Source organism: Microcaecilia unicolor, chromosome 1, assembly GCF_901765095.1.
Source record: "Microcaecilia unicolor chromosome 1, aMicUni1.1, whole genome shotgun sequence".
Lineage (NCBI taxonomy): Eukaryota > Metazoa > Chordata > Amphibia > Gymnophiona > Siphonopidae > Microcaecilia > Microcaecilia unicolor.
Genome location: NC_044031.1, coordinates 45,840,074 through 45,858,246, shown reverse-complemented (window position 1 = coordinate 45,858,246; position 18,173 = coordinate 45,840,074).

The window sequence follows — 18,173 nt, the reverse complement described above, 5'->3', positions numbered from 1 at the left end:
CTCGCCTGGAAGGCTCAGATTTAAAAGTCTTAAGGTCTTGCCCTAGGGCTGTCCCAAAATGGTGGGGGAGTTCTTGAACCCCTGTGGCAGGCGGGTCCATGTATACTGAAGCTTCCTTCCTGTTACTGGGTTTTCCCATTGAAAGGCAAAAAGCAGTTGACTAGCGGGGGCCACCCGAATACAAAAGAAGGCATCTTTTAAATCTAGTGTTGTGAAATGGGTAGCTCAGAAGGTATCAATCCTAACAGGACATATGGATTAGGCACTACAGGGTGTAATGAGATAGTGGATTTGTTGACCACTCGTAAGTCTTGGACTGGCCGGTAGTCCTCAGTCCCTGGCTTCTGAACTGGCAACAGTGGCGTATTCCATGGAGACTGGCAAGGACGAATAATCCCATGGGATAAACAGACGGTTCAAATGTGCTTGAATCCCTTCCAGAGCCCTTTCGGGGAATTGGGTATTGGCGAAGATGGATTGGCCGGGCACTTGAAAGTAAATCTACATGGACAGGAGGAATATTTCGGGCCAACCCTGGGGGATTATCTTCTGCCCATACCCCACTAACCCGAAAGCTGTCTGCCAGGGGTAGGTCAACTTGCCCTGCGACTGATGCAGCCGCCATTCTTCTTCAAGAGGGCAGCAGAAACTCAGTATACCCTTAGGGCTGGATGTTGGGGGCCGAAAGGAGACTGAAGTCTGGCCATCAGAGTCAAAGGAAATTTGGGCCCTAAGCTTGGACAGCAGGTCTCGGTCTAACAAAGGGATTGGACAGTCTGGCTTATACAGGAATTCATGAGTAACTATGTGTGAGCCTAATTGGCATCTACGGGTCGTCAGAAAGGGCCTCCGGTTCTGCACCCCGTGGCTCCACCACTCGGACAGTTTTTCCAGACACAGGCGCTAATCGCTCCGTCACAACAGAATGTTCAGCTCCTGTATCAATCATGAATGGAATTGAGCGGCTCCCTATAGTTAACTTGACCATAGGTTCCTGGGAGCCCAGTTTGTAGGAACCCGGTCTGTCCTATTCGTCCCATTCTGCCATCTCGGCTATCCCGATGATGTCAAATTCAGAAGGCTCATACCTTCCCTCTCGAACTCGGGCCTCGGCTTCCTCGATCTCCTGGTCCCCTTCTCAGTCCCTGGCGCCTCTGGGGACATTCATCTTTCCAGTGCCCTCTCTCCTTACAGTAGGCACACTGGTCCCTCTCCAATCTTGGTCTGGGATTCTCCCCCCGTGGCCGGGATTGATTGAAGGAATCTCGGGGCCTGGCTGGTGGTCCAGGGTCCCACTTTGGCTTCCCATTAGCTAGAGGTCGACCTCGGTTAAGGGTGGAATTAGTAATGGCTGCCGCTAAAAGGTCGGCCTTCTTCTGCATCTTCCGGTCAGCCTCTCGGCGCACCTCCTGATCCCTATTAATGAAAACCTTGGTTGCGATCTCAATTAGCTGGGTGGTATTCATCCCTGCGAATCCCTCCTGACGCTGCAACTTCTTCCGGATATCTGGCATACTCTGGGCCACCAATGCACTATTCACCATTCTCTGGTTTTCTAGGGCTTCAGGGTCAAATGGGGTGTATGTTCTGTAGGCTTCAATTAATCGCTCTAAAAAGGCCCCAGGGGATTCAGTTGCCCCTTGGAGAATTTCTGAGACCTTTGCCAGATTAATGGGCCTCTTTATGCCTTTCCTCATACCTTCCAGCAAGTCCCGGCAATAGCCAGACAACAGTTCATAGTGCTGCTCATTATTGGATCCCAAGCTGGAGCTGCACGAGGGAACCGAGCTCTAACCATTGCTCTGGGTCCTGTGTCCCCTCGGGAACACGCGCTCGCGTGATGGCCTCAGCATTTTGCAAAATCTTCCGCCTCTCCTCAGTTGTGAAGAGGGTCAGGAGAAGTTATTGACAATCAGTCCAGGTTGGGTTATGGGTGGCCATAATGCTAGCCACTAGGTCCACCACTGCCTGAGGCTTTTCAGTATAAGAGGGGTAATGCGTCTTCCAATTCAGGAGATCGGTGGTTGTGAAGGGTACATACTGGTAGGCCTGTGCCTGCATAACCTGACCCTCATTATTAGGATCCGGTCGAGTGGTAGTTACCTGACGCAGGGGCAGAACTCTCGAGGAGGTGGGAATGGAACCTGAGGTAGAGCTAGGAGCTACCCTCCTATCATGCTCAAAGGTGATTGCAGCAGGTCTAACCCATTCAGTGGAGGTGTGTTGAAACCCTGAGGGATGGGGAGGGGTACTCATAGACTGAGAGGTGGTCACAGGTGATTCAGCCCATTGAAAGGGATGCCGGGCCCCTAATGAGTGGGTAGGGGTACTAGAAGGAAAGGCTGGGCTGTCGGGAGTTGAGGAGTCAGGGGGTGCAGCCCAAAGCGGGTCTTCGGAGGTTAGCAGGGGAGAATGTGACAGAGGAGGGTAGAGGCTGGCTGAAAGGTCCACCCTAGGATGTGACGGGGTTTGCACAGAAGAGGACCTATCCGGAGAAGCCTGTGCTGGAGAGGCTTGGGCTGGACGGCGTGGATCTCTAGGGGTAGCACGGAACCCCAACAATGGGCCATAAGGTGGTGGCTCAAGATCTGAGGGGTCATCAGAGAGTATGGGTTTCTCAGACAGGGTAGGGGCGGAAGCCACTGATTGGGTGGTAGGCTTCCTGGGGCTCTTTCCCTCTTCCAGTTTAGATTTTCTAATCTTTCTTTGAACACGGCCTAACATGAATTTTACTGGGGATCCATATAAGTTTTCAACCAAGAGGGAGGGTCAGTCACAAGGCTGTCCCAGGAATCTATATAGGGGAGTTGTTCAGAATATTCTGGTTCTCCTACAACTATGCTGTAGACCTTCCGGATTACTTCAATATCTAAGCTGCCACTAGGGGGCACCCCACTCCCATAGATGGCCACTCAACTTCACACAAGGTTCTTAAAGTACCTGAGCTTAAAGTCTGTCCATAATCATTAATTAAAAATCCTTTTTTGAAGTTCTTAAGCATACAACCTAGGGGAGTATCAATTTTTCTAGATGATGTCCCTCCCATAATGCTTACAGTTACAACACACAAAGAGGGAGGGAATTTTGAGAGTGCAGTAAGGGGTCCACACTCTCGAGACACTAGGTAGACAGACAACAATCGCTTCCTTCTGTCACTGGCCAATTGAACTCGCGTTAATTGGAAACGCAGCTATAAGAAGTCCGCACTCATTAACATTCATTCATGCATCACACATTCCGTACAGAAAATCCCACCCAACAATTTCAGATTTCTCAAATACAGATAAGCTTAAGCGGTTTCACTGCTAGTCCCCACGACTAGAAGCTACTAGGGCCTTCGCTGAGAGTTGATCAGACTCCCCTTCCCTCAATTTGTGAGGGGCTGGTTTACAGTTTCCTAGCTAGGATTACAATACAGAATACAGAATACATACCCGGCGAATGTTCTTCAGTCAGTTGGGTGCTGGGATTAATGCAGGATTCAGGATCCCACTTCTGACACCAAGAATTGTTGCAGGAATTGATGCATGAATTACCCCTATTGTTAGCAGAATCTGTGGTACTTCAGGAGTCAAACAGCACACACCAGAATGAGAGGGAAATCTTCTTTATTTGCCAGCAAACAAAGCAGGACATCAGTTCTAGCTCTCTTCTCTCTCACTCAGCTCTCTGGATGTTATGGCTTCTGTCTCAGCTGCTTCTCTTCTTCTGCTGTCTCTCCCTCTTCTGTCTGTTCCTTCTGACGTAAGCTGCTTCTGCTCTCACTTATATACTGTTCTATCCCCCTCCTAGCCCCCCTTACTCTCCAGATGGTAAAGAATAGATTGGTTATCTTGCCTCAACCAATCAGCTCTATACATTACTTAAAAAATATCAATTACATAGGTTTAATATTTCTCAAACTGACCTATGACCTGGGGCCTCTTACACCAGACAATTTGGCACCAGAACTCTTGCATTTTCATTATGATTAATTCTCATATTCCTAGTCACCTTCATACTAACTGCTAACTGAACTCTGGCATTCATTAAGGGGTCAAGGGCCAGTCTTACTTAATAGCATACAGATATAGTTTGTTATTACTTTCAGGACCCTTCCTACATTTACCTATAATTAATCAAGGAGAAGAGAGCTGACTTCTCTTTCACCTAGCCAGGACTGCAGCTAACTCAAACCATATGCTTGACCTCTTCACTGCAGTCCTACTCAGAACGTAAGGCAAAGAGTTGAACAAACATTAGATTTAAAAAGGTATCCTACATATTAACTACCAGAATACACATATTCTAAAATACACAGAAATCAGAATTCAAGAATATCTAGAATTATTTAGAATTATTCACTTCTAACTAGCATTAAACTAATCCTCTTAATCTGCCTACTTTTAAACTACAGTATGTCTGGCTCATGCCTTGTTCATAATAGTATACAGATGTATGTGGTAAGGTAATATCTTTGAACTAGCATTAGCAATCCATCACTCACAAGGGTGAAAGAAAGTTTCTGTCTCTGACCTTTTTGACCTGTATCCCGGCAAAGCTAGATTTAAGAATCTAAACCAGATGACATTCCTTCACTACTTGCAGAACTGAGAATTTAACCACCAAACTAACAATTAATATAATTTCTCAGAATTAATCAATTTCTTTTGCCCACTGCCTCACAACCACCAGCCCCGCCTCCCCCCACCAGCTCTGCCACCCAATCTCGGCTAAATAGAAGGCAGTAATTGCTCCTGCATTAATATTTTGTCAGGCCTTGTGTACTAATGTTAAAATTAGTGCAGGACCTCAAAAAGAAACTGGGGTTAGCCCACGGGAAAATCCTGCATTAAAATGCACTAAGCCCATGTCTTAATGCATTTTAGTAAAAGGGCCTTTAGGTGCAGTTCAATAAGAATAGATCAGTAGCAAAATCACTTTCTTATAGTAGTTTTAAATTAGTGTTAAATTCCCTAAAATTCCTCAAGTATCAATTGCTGTGGCTGCAGATTGTTTCTACAAAATATGTAGTTTAATGAAGGCTTCATTGGGGCAACTGGTGGTCCTTGTGTGCACACAGTCCTCTGGTATAATGGGTGACCGTTATGTGCAGGAGATAGTCTTCTATTGCAAGGAATGTTGTTCAGAACAATGTTTATCTTAGTCTTTTTTAACCTCAAGCATGATAATAAGATAAACTGTAGTTTTCAGCTGGGGTTCCTTTGACTTCTAAGTAATTGATTTACTGACTGTTTCCCTAGTTCTCTCTTGAACTAATTACTTGGTTCACAAAAATCCTTGCAGTTTTTCAATTGCTATGGATGTGCTCCCTCAGCAGTGCAGATTTGACAAAGCTGACTTGAAGGAAACAGTTGTGCAGCTGCAGCTATTGTAAATATAGAGAAGAAAAGAAGCTTTTACCTTGTCCCCCCCCCCCCCCCCCCCTCTTTCCTGGGAAGGGGGCATATTGCAGTGAGCACGGAGACACAGAGGACAAGCTGAGAGCAGCTAGCACCTTTTGTTAGAATGTTTAGAGTGTTTAAAATGCTCCAGCACTGTTGTACAAAGAACTCAGATGTTCATGGCTGCTAGATGTGTGTCAATAAAGTTTCAACAGTTTGTAACTGTGAGAGAAGGGCAGACTTGTTACCAACTTTCCGATTGGCTGTCTGAGAGCACAGTACAAGGCTCCTGATTTGCTGTTTGAGAACTGGAAGTAGAGGAGGGGACAGAGTGAGAGTCAGCCAATAGGAGCCAGGATCTGCTAAGAGGCACGAATTTGGACCAATGGTGTGGCAGGAGGCAGTCTGATCCTTAGATTGGCGCAAATTTTGAGCCAATCCAGGGGCAGGAGGAGTGGAACAAAGAAGAAAAAAAAGTTTTACAGTGGAGAGGCACAAGAAGGCAATGGAGGCTACAGACAAAGGAAGGTGGCTGAAAGCATGGCCTGAGAGAAGAAATCGGACTCAGGCAGAGAGGGGCATGCTCAGGCAGGCTGGATGAGGATAAGATCCAATCAAGACAAGAAGAGGCAGCTGCAGGCTGATAGAGGACCCACTGATGAGCTCCAGATGAAGAGAGAGCTGGTGAGTCCTGAAGGAAATACAGGCACTCAGGCAGAGAGAGCAGCAGAGGGGAAAGAGAAGGGGGTCTGGAGTGTGTTGGGAGCAGTGCAGAGCTGAAGAGAGAGAGAGCAGCTTGGTGAGGTCCCTGAATCCCAGAAGTCCCCCCAGGGCATCCCTCTGTGTGAGTGTTTGCCTGTCCAGAGAGGAGAAAGCCGGCTGTGAGACTGTCCTGTAAAGAAGAGGCTTATGGGAAGCAGCCCCACAAGAAGAGACAGAGAGACAGCCCCCCCCCCCCTTGCACTGAGTGCCCAGACAAGAAAAGGAACTGTGCTTTTTGAGTGCCTGCCTCAGGAGGGATCTAGCCCAGAAGCTTGCTGGTTTGAGCATCCACAAAGAGAGAGAGAAGAGGCATCCCCCTGCACTGAGTGGCCAGACTAAAAGTGAACACTGTGTTTTTCTTGTTTATGCCTGCCTCCGGGGATCCAGACAAAAGCCTGCCTTGGGGAACAGCTGCCATGCCTATGCCTTGAGTCCTGTGAGTGCCTGCCTCTAGGGGAGTTAGTGTAGCCGTCCATTAGTGAGATTTGGGGTGGTTGTATAACAGAACAAAACAAAAGGGGTCATGTTTTGGGCGGGTTAAATAGGAGTTTCCCCTGCTTATCTGTTTTATTTGAATTTAGTTAGTCCACCAGTTCCACAGAAAGTCAAGGTTTTCCTTTTTTTGAGTTTTTTTGAGTCAGAATAGTAGGTATCGGGAGTCCCTGGACCAGTGGACTGACCCCAACCGAAGAGACGTGGAAGTGAAGAAGACTAAGGTACCCAACGCAAGAAAGCAGCGATGCTAGCGAAGATCTGATATACCGGTAATATTATTGTGTGCACACAAATTGAAAACTATATATATATCAGATCTGAGTACACTAATTAGTGCTGTGTACATGTGTGGGATGTTTTGGGTTACTGCAGATGTGGCGTTGGGGTCTTGATAGCTGTGATCCTTGATAACTGTGATTCTTGGTGACTGTGATTGTAGTTTTAAAATTGTTATTGCCTTTATTTCCTTTGTAACTTATTTCAAAGCATTTAACATCTTGCACTAATTTTATTTAATACCATCAACCTGTAAAAATTGGTACCAACATTTAAGAAACATAACCAACAAGTGTTTCTATTTACTTTACCCTCTAACCCTTTTACCCTTTAATAAAACCTTTAATATTTTTTTCTTGCTAAATCCCTTGGTTGTGTGGAGTTTATTTGGGAACCCTATTTAAAACTGTGACACTCATATATTTATTTCTTCCATTATTCAAATTTACCTGCTCCACGACTAGGGGGTTTACACTATATTTCATGTGTGATTGGCTGCCCAAACCCTTCTGAAGCACCTCCAGCCAATGTTCCAAACAAAGAAACCAAAAGATTCTATGTAAAAGCAACTGTTAGCCCAACACAGCTGATTGCCAACTTTACAAACGATGAGCAAAGAGATGGAAGAAGGTGGGGCTTCTTTGATGACTTGATAGGAGCCAACTTTTCAAAATTATTGGGGGTGCTAAGCCCAATGGAAACAACCCCTCCCTGGACACATACAAGGAATTTTCTCAATATTGGGGGTGCTCAAGCACCCACAGCACCCACAGAGTCGGCTCCAAGAAATGTCTTATGGCTTAAGGAGCCACAGAGGCATATTTTCAAAGCACTTTGGGAGGCTAAGTTCCATAGGTTTCTATGGAACTTTGGGAGGCTAAGTGCTTTGAAAATGAGCCCGAATATGTTCTACTTTTGGGGGGCTGATTTGGAGATCAGCCTCAGTGAGGAATGCTCTGCCTTTGCCTCTCTATTTGACAAACATTCTCTTATACCGACTTCAGAGCAGTGCAAATAGGTGCATTGACATTTGAGTGCTACTGGGTCTGGTTCAGATTGCACATAGGCACCTATAGTGCTCTTAGTGCATTTAAGGGATTACCAGTTATGGAACTCGGATTAGATGTAGCCACAAAAAAGTAAGCTCCCCTCCTGCTGTACATTTTCCTTACTGCACAGTGTATATAGCAGCAGGAACATTTGTTGCAAAGTACATGGCACCAGAAGCTTAGCAGAGATTAGGTGGCAGCGCCAGTGGTTAGGAGGTGGGGCTAGTGGTTGGGAGGCGGGGCTAGTGCTGGGCAGACTTCTACGGTCTGTGCCCTGAAAAATGGTAGATACAAATCAAGGTCAGGTATACATATAAGAGAAAAATTACACTGGCTCTCACTAAAAGAACGAATTGCGTTCAAAATTTGCACCCTGGTCCATAAAATCGTTCACGCTGAAGCCCCGAGCTATATGTCAGACCTCATAGACCTGCCAACCCGGAACACAAAAAGGTCAGCACGCACATTCTTGAATCTACACTACCCCAGTTGCAAAGGACTTAAATACAAATCAACATATGCATCCAGCTTCTCCTACATAAGCACGCAACTATGGAACACACTACCAAATGTTGTAAAAACAATGCATGACCTAACAATCTTCAGAAAACTACTGAAAACCAACCTGTCCAAAAAAGCAGACCACAATGATCCATCCTAAATACTAGAAACGAAACTTCACCAAAACTAGACAAAACAGAACTCTCTTGACTGCTTCATTTACGCAGCCACTAATGAACGTTACGCACTACTCACTACCACTCTACTTCTTATGCAGGATATGAACTTTCTATATTTGATTGTCTAACTTACTCTATAATCTACAGTATAATTTATGAACTTTAATGCAAAGCTACTTTGTAATTTACCTTATCGTTTATGAACTCTAATGCAATATCACTTTGTATTTCTCAACCTGGAAACGGCGATCGCCACTCCGGCACAATGTAAGCCACATTGAGCCTGCAAATAAGTGGGAAAATGTGGGATACAAATGCAACAAATATATATATGTATATATATATGTATATATCTTGTTGGGCAGACTGGATGGACCGTACAGGTCTTTTTCTGCCGTCACCTACTATGTTACTATTTAGCCAAGGAAGTGTCACATTTCACATTATATTGGATAGGAAGTACATGCACACTTTACACCTAGGCACCCTAAAGTCTCCTTTTTAACTTTTAGTGTAGTATGACAAAGCATTTAGCTTCAAGTGGAGAAAACACAAGAAGCAATTGCTGAGAAAGCTTAATTTCAGGATAAGTGTGATGGCTGAGAAAGCAAAAAGGGGAATCTTTCTTTAGAGGTAAGGAAATGAGGAAAAAGATAATGATCTCTCTAAAAATGGAGCAACTGCACGTTCCCCCTTAGAAATATGTGCTGTGTAAGTTAAGCAGGTATTTTCTTGCATTTATGTAGGTAAGTGCACACATGCCTACATAAGTGCTAGTTTTCTAGGCATTTATGCATGTAATAGGTGTGGAAAGGCAGGCACCTAGATTATAGAATTGCCCTTCAGTGCTGAATCCAGGTACTCCCTCCTGAGCCTTGCCTACTGTCTCAGCTGGGTTGGAAAATGAAACAAATACTCTTAACTCCTTCAACCAGGTGTTTTTTTTTTTTACTCCACCTTGCTTTAGGCAATCCTAGTTTTGGGGAGGTGGTCTATAAAATGTTTAGGGGCTCTTTTACAAAGGCACACAAGGGCCTACATGCATCCAGTGTGTGCCAAATCGGCATTACTGCCCCAGCTACCGTGTGTCCGGGGCGGTAATTCTGAATTTGGTGCATGCCCAAAACATGCAGTAGAAAATAATTTTCTACCACGGGGGCTTTCCTGGCAGTAATCGGCAGTTGGCGCATGCTGGACAGTTACCGTGCGGGTAACACGTGAGCCTTTACCATTAAGTCAATGGGTGCGGTTAAGGGCTAAGGTCATAAATAGATGCACGCTGGTTTTCATTTTGCTGCATGTCCATTTCTTGGCCCCTCCAAAAACTTTTTTCCAGACCTGGTGGAGAAATGGTCCAGCGCCCGTCCAATACACATGCCCACACTACTGCAGGCCACTTTTTGGCATGCCTTTGAAAAAAAGGCCCCTAAATAAATAAACATATTACATTATATCACTCTCCACATCCTCTTTAGACATGCCACACACCACTCTTTTCCTCTCATTTCTCTCTTTGGTTTGGGGGGGCACCTGAAGCATTTAAAAAATATCACCAGACAAACTTGGTGATCTGGATCACAAGTGAAAAAGCATAAGAAACTAAAGTCTTGATTGCATAAGTCTCTACACCTCTGGATGCAGTATATTGTTATAGAATAGCGTGTAGCAAGATGTGCGCAGATTCTAATTAATGCCAATTAGTGCCAATTAGCACCCAGTTATTGGCACTGACTGGCTCCTTAGCCAATTTAGTTGAGCATACATTTTGGATCTACATCCAAATATCGGAGCCCGATTTTGGGTGCTATTTTCACAATCGTGCCCATGTTTCAGGCTCTCAGTCATCAGACCTGGTGGCTGCATTGGACTGTCTGTGTGCTGTTTCCCATGTTCCAGAAATCATGCCAGTCCTGATCTTCCAGCCTCCCAGACTGTCTTGGGATTTTTGGAACTTAGCAGCACCCTTACCTGGTGAACTCCCTTGTATGTGGCCTTTATTAGCCACCTGGAAGCTTCTGTGTTTGCCTTTGCATCGCCTAAGGTCCCTGGTATGCTGGTGTGCGCTGTGCACTTCTGCCTAGTCCAGTTTATTATCTGAGATTCTTGCCTGATTCTAGTCTAGTCTTTGTGTAGTTTATCTTGTACTGTGTTGCTTGTTTCCCAGTCTTGTTTCTTGTTTGTATTTCTCTGTCTAGTTCTTGGTTGTCTGTGTTTCTTGTTTAGTGACTGCCTGACAGTTTTCAGTTCTGTCTCTTATCTGTCTGTGTTTCCTTTCTTAGTGGCTGCTTTGTAGTTTTCAGTCCTGACCCTTAAGCCTGTCCATCTCCTGCTAGTGTAGTATTGTCTGTCTGTGAGTCCTAGCCCAGTTTCCTGCTTTGCTGCCCATGTTTATTCCTTTCCCCTCTGACCCTTAGTCCCTGTTCAGCCTAGTGGGTATCCAGTTCCTGCCCTGTCCGGTAAGTCCTGCCGGCCGCCTACACCCAGGGGCTCAGCTCCTGAGGAACGGCGGTCAAGTGCAGGTGAAGTCTAGCTGTCCCTGTCAGAGTTCTGCCTTGTCTCTGGTGTGGGGTGGTTTTGCCTGCCACTGCTGCTCCACAGCAGTGGCCCAAGGGCTCACGAACCTAGTTTCTGCCTTGAAAACCTAACAGCTATATATAGAATCCAGGGGATATTACTTAGCACTGAGACCAAAAAGTTCCACGTTGGTCTCATCGGACCACAAAGCTTTCTCCCACGTGCAGAAAGAGTCCTCTAAGTGCTTCTTTGCAAAAACTATGCAGCACATCTTAGAGCTTTTCTTCAGCAATGGCTTTCTTCTTGGCATCTTCCCAAGTAGGTTATGTTTGTGGAGTAATCTTGAAACTGTTGAACTCTGTAGTTATTGTAGAGTAATCTCAGGCCTCGCAGAGACCTTCCTCAGCAGTTTCCCTTATCCCACAACTACTGATCTTGGAAACACAGCCTGATGCAGGCAGTATTTTTGTGGTGCCAAGCTATTACCACTTTTCAGTGATGAACCGTGGAGTGACCCAAGGAATATATAAACACACAGAGGAGTTCTTACAGTCTTTCCCCAATTGCTACTTTTTAATAGCTTTATTCTGAAGTTCAGCATGTTCTGATGTTTGCTTCAGGTTCACTTCCTACAGTAGAAACTGCTTCTTCCATATCATCAAGCTGATCAATCCATAGACTGGTGGGTTGTGTCCATCTACCAGCAGGTGGAGATAGAGAGCAAACTTTTGCCTCCCTATATGTGGTCATGTGCTGCCGGAAACTCCTCAGTATGTTCTCTATCTCAGCAGGTGGTGGTCACACACAGCAGCAGCTCTGGCTAGGCCTCCAAGCCTAATTTTTAGGTTTTGTTGAGTGCCTGGGGTTGAGGGCTCTTTTGAGCAAGTGCAAACCTGGTGGTGCCAGGTCCCTCCTTTTCTCCCCCCTCCCGCTGGCTCCGTTAAAAAAAAAAAAAAATTTTAAACGTCTTTAAAGGCGTTTATTTCGACGTTTATTTAAGCGTCTATTGCAGCTAGTCACTGGGACACCAGGTCGTTACAACTCGGAGCGGACAGCAGGTAATTTTACCTTTTTATAGCGGGCGGGGGTTCCCCGATTCTTCTCCTCGTGGCACATGGCGTCGGAGGGCGAGGGCGCAAAGGGTCGCTCCCCGGGTCGCTTGAGCGCTTCTAGAGGGGATGCGGGGGTCTTAAAGCCTGATTCGCCCTTGTTGGGTGACAGTTTCGTGACCGATGAATGTCCCGGTCCTTCCTCCGGCGTGGCGGTTTTTCCCGCCATAAACGCCCATCCCCCGCTCCTCGCCTCCGCCATCTTGGCCGGCCAGGCGGCTCGGACGGCTTCTTCTTGGCCCGCCCTTGAGGTTGGAGACATTAATGCCATGAACGCCCTTAATTTGGGCGACGGCACAGAAGCGGCTAAAGTTAAGAGCCGTTCTTCCCGCGCGGCTCCTTCGCGGAGTTTCGCGCCGGACGCCATTTTGGATGCGCAGCATGTCTCTCCCCCGCTGTTGCGAGCGCCGGTTGAGAGCGTGCCTAGGGCTGTTGCCCAGGCTGCGGAAGTGCACAGTCTGGGGGGTTTCTCCCCCGAGTTTGTTTTGCTGCTGCATCAGGCCTTCCTCATGCACAACGCTGCCCCCGCTCCCTCGTCTGGTAAAGAGGTTGAGGTTCCCAGAGGTAAACGCCCTCGGGTTGATTCCCAGGCCTTGGAGGAATTTGTCTCCTCCGATGTAGATGAGGGCAGCGTGTCTGAGGTCTCCCAACGGTCCTTTGCGGATTCCTTGGAGGAGACGGATCCCCGCTCGGATGGAGCGGATGACCCCTCTGCAGCGCGGCTTTTTCGCCCAGAGGATTTGCCCAACCTGTTGTTACAGGCCATGGACACTTTGAAGATATCCTCTCCGGAGGACGTCTCTCCCTCAGCCCCTGTTGGCTCTGCCATTATGCTGGGGACGAAGCGCCCGCCTAGAACCTTCTACGTGCATGATGCCATGCACACCTTAATTTCGGCTCAATGGGATGTCCCGGAAGCGAGCCTTAAAGTGGCTAGGGCTATGTCCCGCCTCTATCCTTTGGCTGTGAGTGAACGTGAGGCCTATCTGTGGCCTACCGTGGATTCTTTAATCACTGCGGTGACTAAGAAAACGGCCTTGCCGGTGGAAGGTGGCACGGCCCTAAAGGACGCCCAAGACAGGAGATTGGAGGCGGCCTTAAGGTCGTCCTTTGAGGCGGCTGCTTTAAGTTTGCAGGCCTCAGTTTGCGGCTCCTATGTGGCCAGGGCGTGCCTGACTATGGTGCAGCGGGCTTCCCCCTCGGATCACTCCTTGAGGGCTGATTGGCCAGCCCTGGAATCGGGCTTAGCCTATTTGGCAGACTTGCTGTATGATGTCTTGAGAGCCTCAGCTAAAGGCATGGCTCAGACAGTCTCTGCGCGGCGGTGGCTTTGGCTGAAACATTGGTCTGCTGGCATTAGGGTTTGCTGCAGCAGCAGCACCCTTGTTTGGCACACTGCCCACTGAGCATTGGGGAGGAATAGTTAATGCCCTTTTTAACATGCATTTGCATGCTTCTTGCATTCAGAGCCAGTGAGCACATTGTTTCACATGCTCGCCGGCTCTGATCACGAGGGTGGGAGTAAACACGGGTACTAATAGCCTCTAGCACCCACGTTTGCTTCTGATCACTGGCCCCCAGGTGCTGCAACCTTTCTACATTTGTTCTCCACCTACACCCTGCCTAGTGATGCCCCTTAGCAAAACAAATACTATTAACATTCAGGTTAGTCCCCAGTAATGGCAAAAACTACCACAAAACTGCATTTGTGAATTAACTATTACTGTGTGCTAAACCATGCGTTAGCCTATGGACTTTAGTAAAAAAGGATCCTATAGTAGTAGCAAAGCTGTGACACAAAATTATTCATAGTTGTTAAAACAGCAGAAGATTGGAAGTATGCAGAAAGATCTTGTAGGACTAGGAGACTGGGTATCTGAATTACAGATGAAATGTAATGTGGAGGAGTGGCCTAGTGGTTAGAGCAGTGGTGTTCCTAGGGGGGGGGGGCGGTCCGCCCCGGGTGCACGCCGCCGGGGGGCGGGGGGCGCGCGCGCCTGCCCTCTGTTGTTCCATGCTTCTTCTCTGCCCCGGAACAGGTTACTTCCTGTTCCGGGGCAGAGAAGAAGCATGGAACAACGGAGGACAGGCGCGCGCGGCACCCCCCCCCCCCCCGGCAGCGTGCACCCGGCGGGGGGGTTCCTTCGCGGGGGTGTCCTTTCGCCGGGGGGTGTCCGCGCTGCATCGGGGGGGCGCTGCACCCGGGGGGTGGGGCGAATCGGCGATCCGCCCCGGGTGCCAGCCCCCCTAGGAACGCCAGTGGGTAGAGCACCAGTCTTGCAATCCAGAGGTGGCCAGTTCAAATCCCACTGCTGCTCCTTGTGATCTTGGGCAAGTTACTTAATCCTCCATTGCCTCAGGTACAGACTTTGATTGTGAGCCCTCCTGGGACACAGAAATATCCAGTGTAGCTGAATGTAACTCACCTTGAGCTACTACTGAAAAAGGTGTGAGCAAAATCTAAATAAATAAATGTGAAAAGCTACAAAGTGAAGACAGAATGCCAGTTCAAAGGACTTTGATTTGGCTCAGTATGGCTTTTCTTATGTTCTTATTTATTTCAGTAATTGTAAACTTTTTGAACTTATAACCTGATTTTATTTATTATCGAAAACTACTACTACTACTATTTAACATTTCTATAGCACTACAAGGCGTACGCAGCGCTGCACAAACATAGAAGAAAGACAGTCCGTGCTCAAAGAGCTTACAATCTAAAGACAAAAAAATAAACACTAATACAGAAGCTGAATTGGAAACATATTTTGGAGAGAAAAAGATTATGATGCTGAAACATATGAAAGCAGAGTTCCTCTAAGGGGGTCAATATTCATAGGGTCCTACCTGCTTAAATCACATTGGCCACCCAATATTAAGTGGCCCTTATCCAAGTAGTGCTGCTGCCATAATCCGGGTAGTGCTGGAGTGGTCTGGGACAGAGTCAGGGTGGGCCCAGAAGTTATGTGGCACCCGCATAACTTCCAGGTTGATGGTTACGGTTTATGATTTACTTTATTTGATATACTGTCTTTCCTTTAACAATAGCAAAATGGTTAACAACAAACGCAATAAGAAAAATACTGCAAACGGGAAAGGAATGCCAGTGTTGAAAGGAAAGAGTAGGAGAATAGACAGACAAAGAGGGGTTAAGGGGTGAGGCAAAGGTGGGATCCCCAAAGGGAAAAGATAGTATTAGTCTTTAAAAAGGGAGGGAGGAAGATTGCAGCACTAATAAAGCTTTACAGCATCATCTGCAGCCAACTGCACATTGAAAGATTTCTCAAAAAGGTATGTTTTCAATAGGGATCTGAACCTGGGATAAACAGATTTGAGTCTAACATTTTGTGGCAGGGAATTCCAAAGAGAAGGGTAACCAAAAAAAAAAAGGCTCTGGGGCCCTTTTACTAAGCTGCGTAAGCTTCTAAGCATGCCAAAATTGGAGTTACTGCATGTCTACCACATGGCTCTTGCAGTAATTTAATTTTTGGCGTGCATCTGCTACGTGCATCCAAAAAATAATTTATATTTTCGGCCGCACATATTGGCCGCGCACCAAGTGACATTTGGCACATGTAGGTCATTACCACCTGGTTACTGCATCAGTCTTTACCGCTAGGTCAATGGCTGGTGGTAAGGTTTCAGACCCAAAATGGACGCACAGCAATTTTGCTTTTGCCACACATCCATTTTCAGCAAAAATAAAAAAAGGTATTTTTTTAGAGGTGTGCTGAAAAATGATTCTGTGCGTGCCCAAAACCCGCATCTACACTACCACAGGCCACTTTTCAGTGCGCCTTTGGGACCCCTCTATTTCTTGTAGAGTCGTAGTGGGCTTGATAAACTAATCTGGAGGCACTAGTCATTCAAAGAGTGCAGAACTTGAGGGGGTAGTAGGTATGAATAAGACAGGAAAGGTAAGATGGGACAGTAGAGTGGATGGATTTGTAAGTGAGGATGAGAATCTTCAATTGAATACTGAATGAAATGGGTAGCCAATGTATTGAATGAAGGTTCACCCAAACCCCGGATATTCAATACCTAGACCATAGAAACATGATGGCAGATAAAGGCCATATGGCCCATTCAGTCTGCCCATCCTCTGTAATCCCTAACTGTTCCTTTTCCTAAGCGACCCCACATGCTTATCCCATGCCTTTTTAAATTCTGACACAGTTCTCGACCACAACCTCCACCGGGAGGCCATTCCATGCCTCCACCACCCTTTCTGTGAAATAATACTTTCTTAGATTACTCCTAAACCTATTCCCTCTTAACTTCATCGTAGGCCCCCTCATTCCAGAGTTCTCCTTCAGTTGAAAAAGGCTCACTTCCTGTACATAAATGCCCTTGAGATATTTAAACGTCTCTATCATGTCTCCTCTCTCCCTCCTCTCTTCCAGCGTATACTTGTTGAGGTTCATAAGCCTGTTTCTATATTTTTTGTGTTCAAGACCGCTTACTAATTTTGTAGCCGCCCTGTGGACCAACTCCATCCTGTTTATATCTTTTCATAGGTGCGGTCTCCAGAACTGCACACAGTACCCTAAATGGGGCCTCACCAGAGACTTATACAATGACACTATCACCTCCTTTTTCCTGATGGTCATCCCTCTTTTTATGCACCCAAGCATCCTTCTGGCTTTGGCCGTCGCTTTTTCTACCTGTTTGGAAGCTTTAAGGTCATCAGATACAATCACCCCCAAGTCCTGCTCTTCCTTCATACACTGAAGCACTTCACCCCCTATACTGTACTATTTCCTCAGATTCTTGTGACCCAAATGCATGACCCTGCATTTTTTGGGATTAAATCTTAGTTTATTTATTTATTTATTTATTTACGTCAATTTATATACCGTATCTTATTGCTACTGCAAGGCAGAACGGTTTACAATTTATAAAAAAGAAAAAAAAAAAAAAGCAATACAATAAGTACAAATTGGACAAACATTTGAACTCCAATCATTACAGGAAAGCACAGCAAACCCAAAAACTAGCTACATAAGATGAAAACAATATAACTCATGATTAATACACAGGAGAACACTGTAAATACAAAATTAAATACATAATATAATCTACACAGACAGATAATACAGTTTTGACTTAGTATATATTACAGATGCCCATATCTAACCTTTCTTCCAAATATAGGTCCATTCTTCCAGCTTCACTAGGTCCTTCCTCATGTCATTCACACCCTCTAGGATGTCCACCTTATTGCAGAGTTTGGTATCATCCACAAAGAGATAAACCTTAACAGACAGCCCTTCCACAGTATCGCTTACAAAGACGTTAAAAAGAGCCAGCCCAAGGACCGATCCCTGCAGTACTCCACTGACAAAATCCTTTTCTTCAGAGCAAGCTCCATTTACCAGTACCATACAGCGCTGCGTACATCTAGTAGCGCTATAGAAATGATAAGTAGTAGTAGTAGTAGTATTCAACCAATTTTTAACCCAATCAGTTACTCTAGGTCCCATACCGAGGGCACTCAACTTATTTATCAGTTGCCTGTGTGGAACCGTGTCAAAGGCTTTGCTGAAATCCAAGTATACCACATCAAGCGCCCCTCCCACGTCCAATTGTTTGGTCACCCAGTCGAAGAAGTCAGTCAGATTCATCTGATGTGACCTGCCACTAGTGAAGTCATGCTGCCTCGACTTCTGCATTCCATGCAGTAATGTTTCCACTAGCTTATTCCCCACCAAGGTCAGACTGACAGGTCTGTAATTCCCAACCTCCTGCTTACTTCCATTCTTGTGCAAAGGAACCACATTCACCCTTCTCCAGTCCTCCAGGACCACTCCAGTCTCTAAGGAAAATAAATGTAGATATAAAGGCATGGGGATTTCGATGAATAATAGATCTTGTAAAATGATTAGAGCTGCCCCCTTTCTCTCAGAG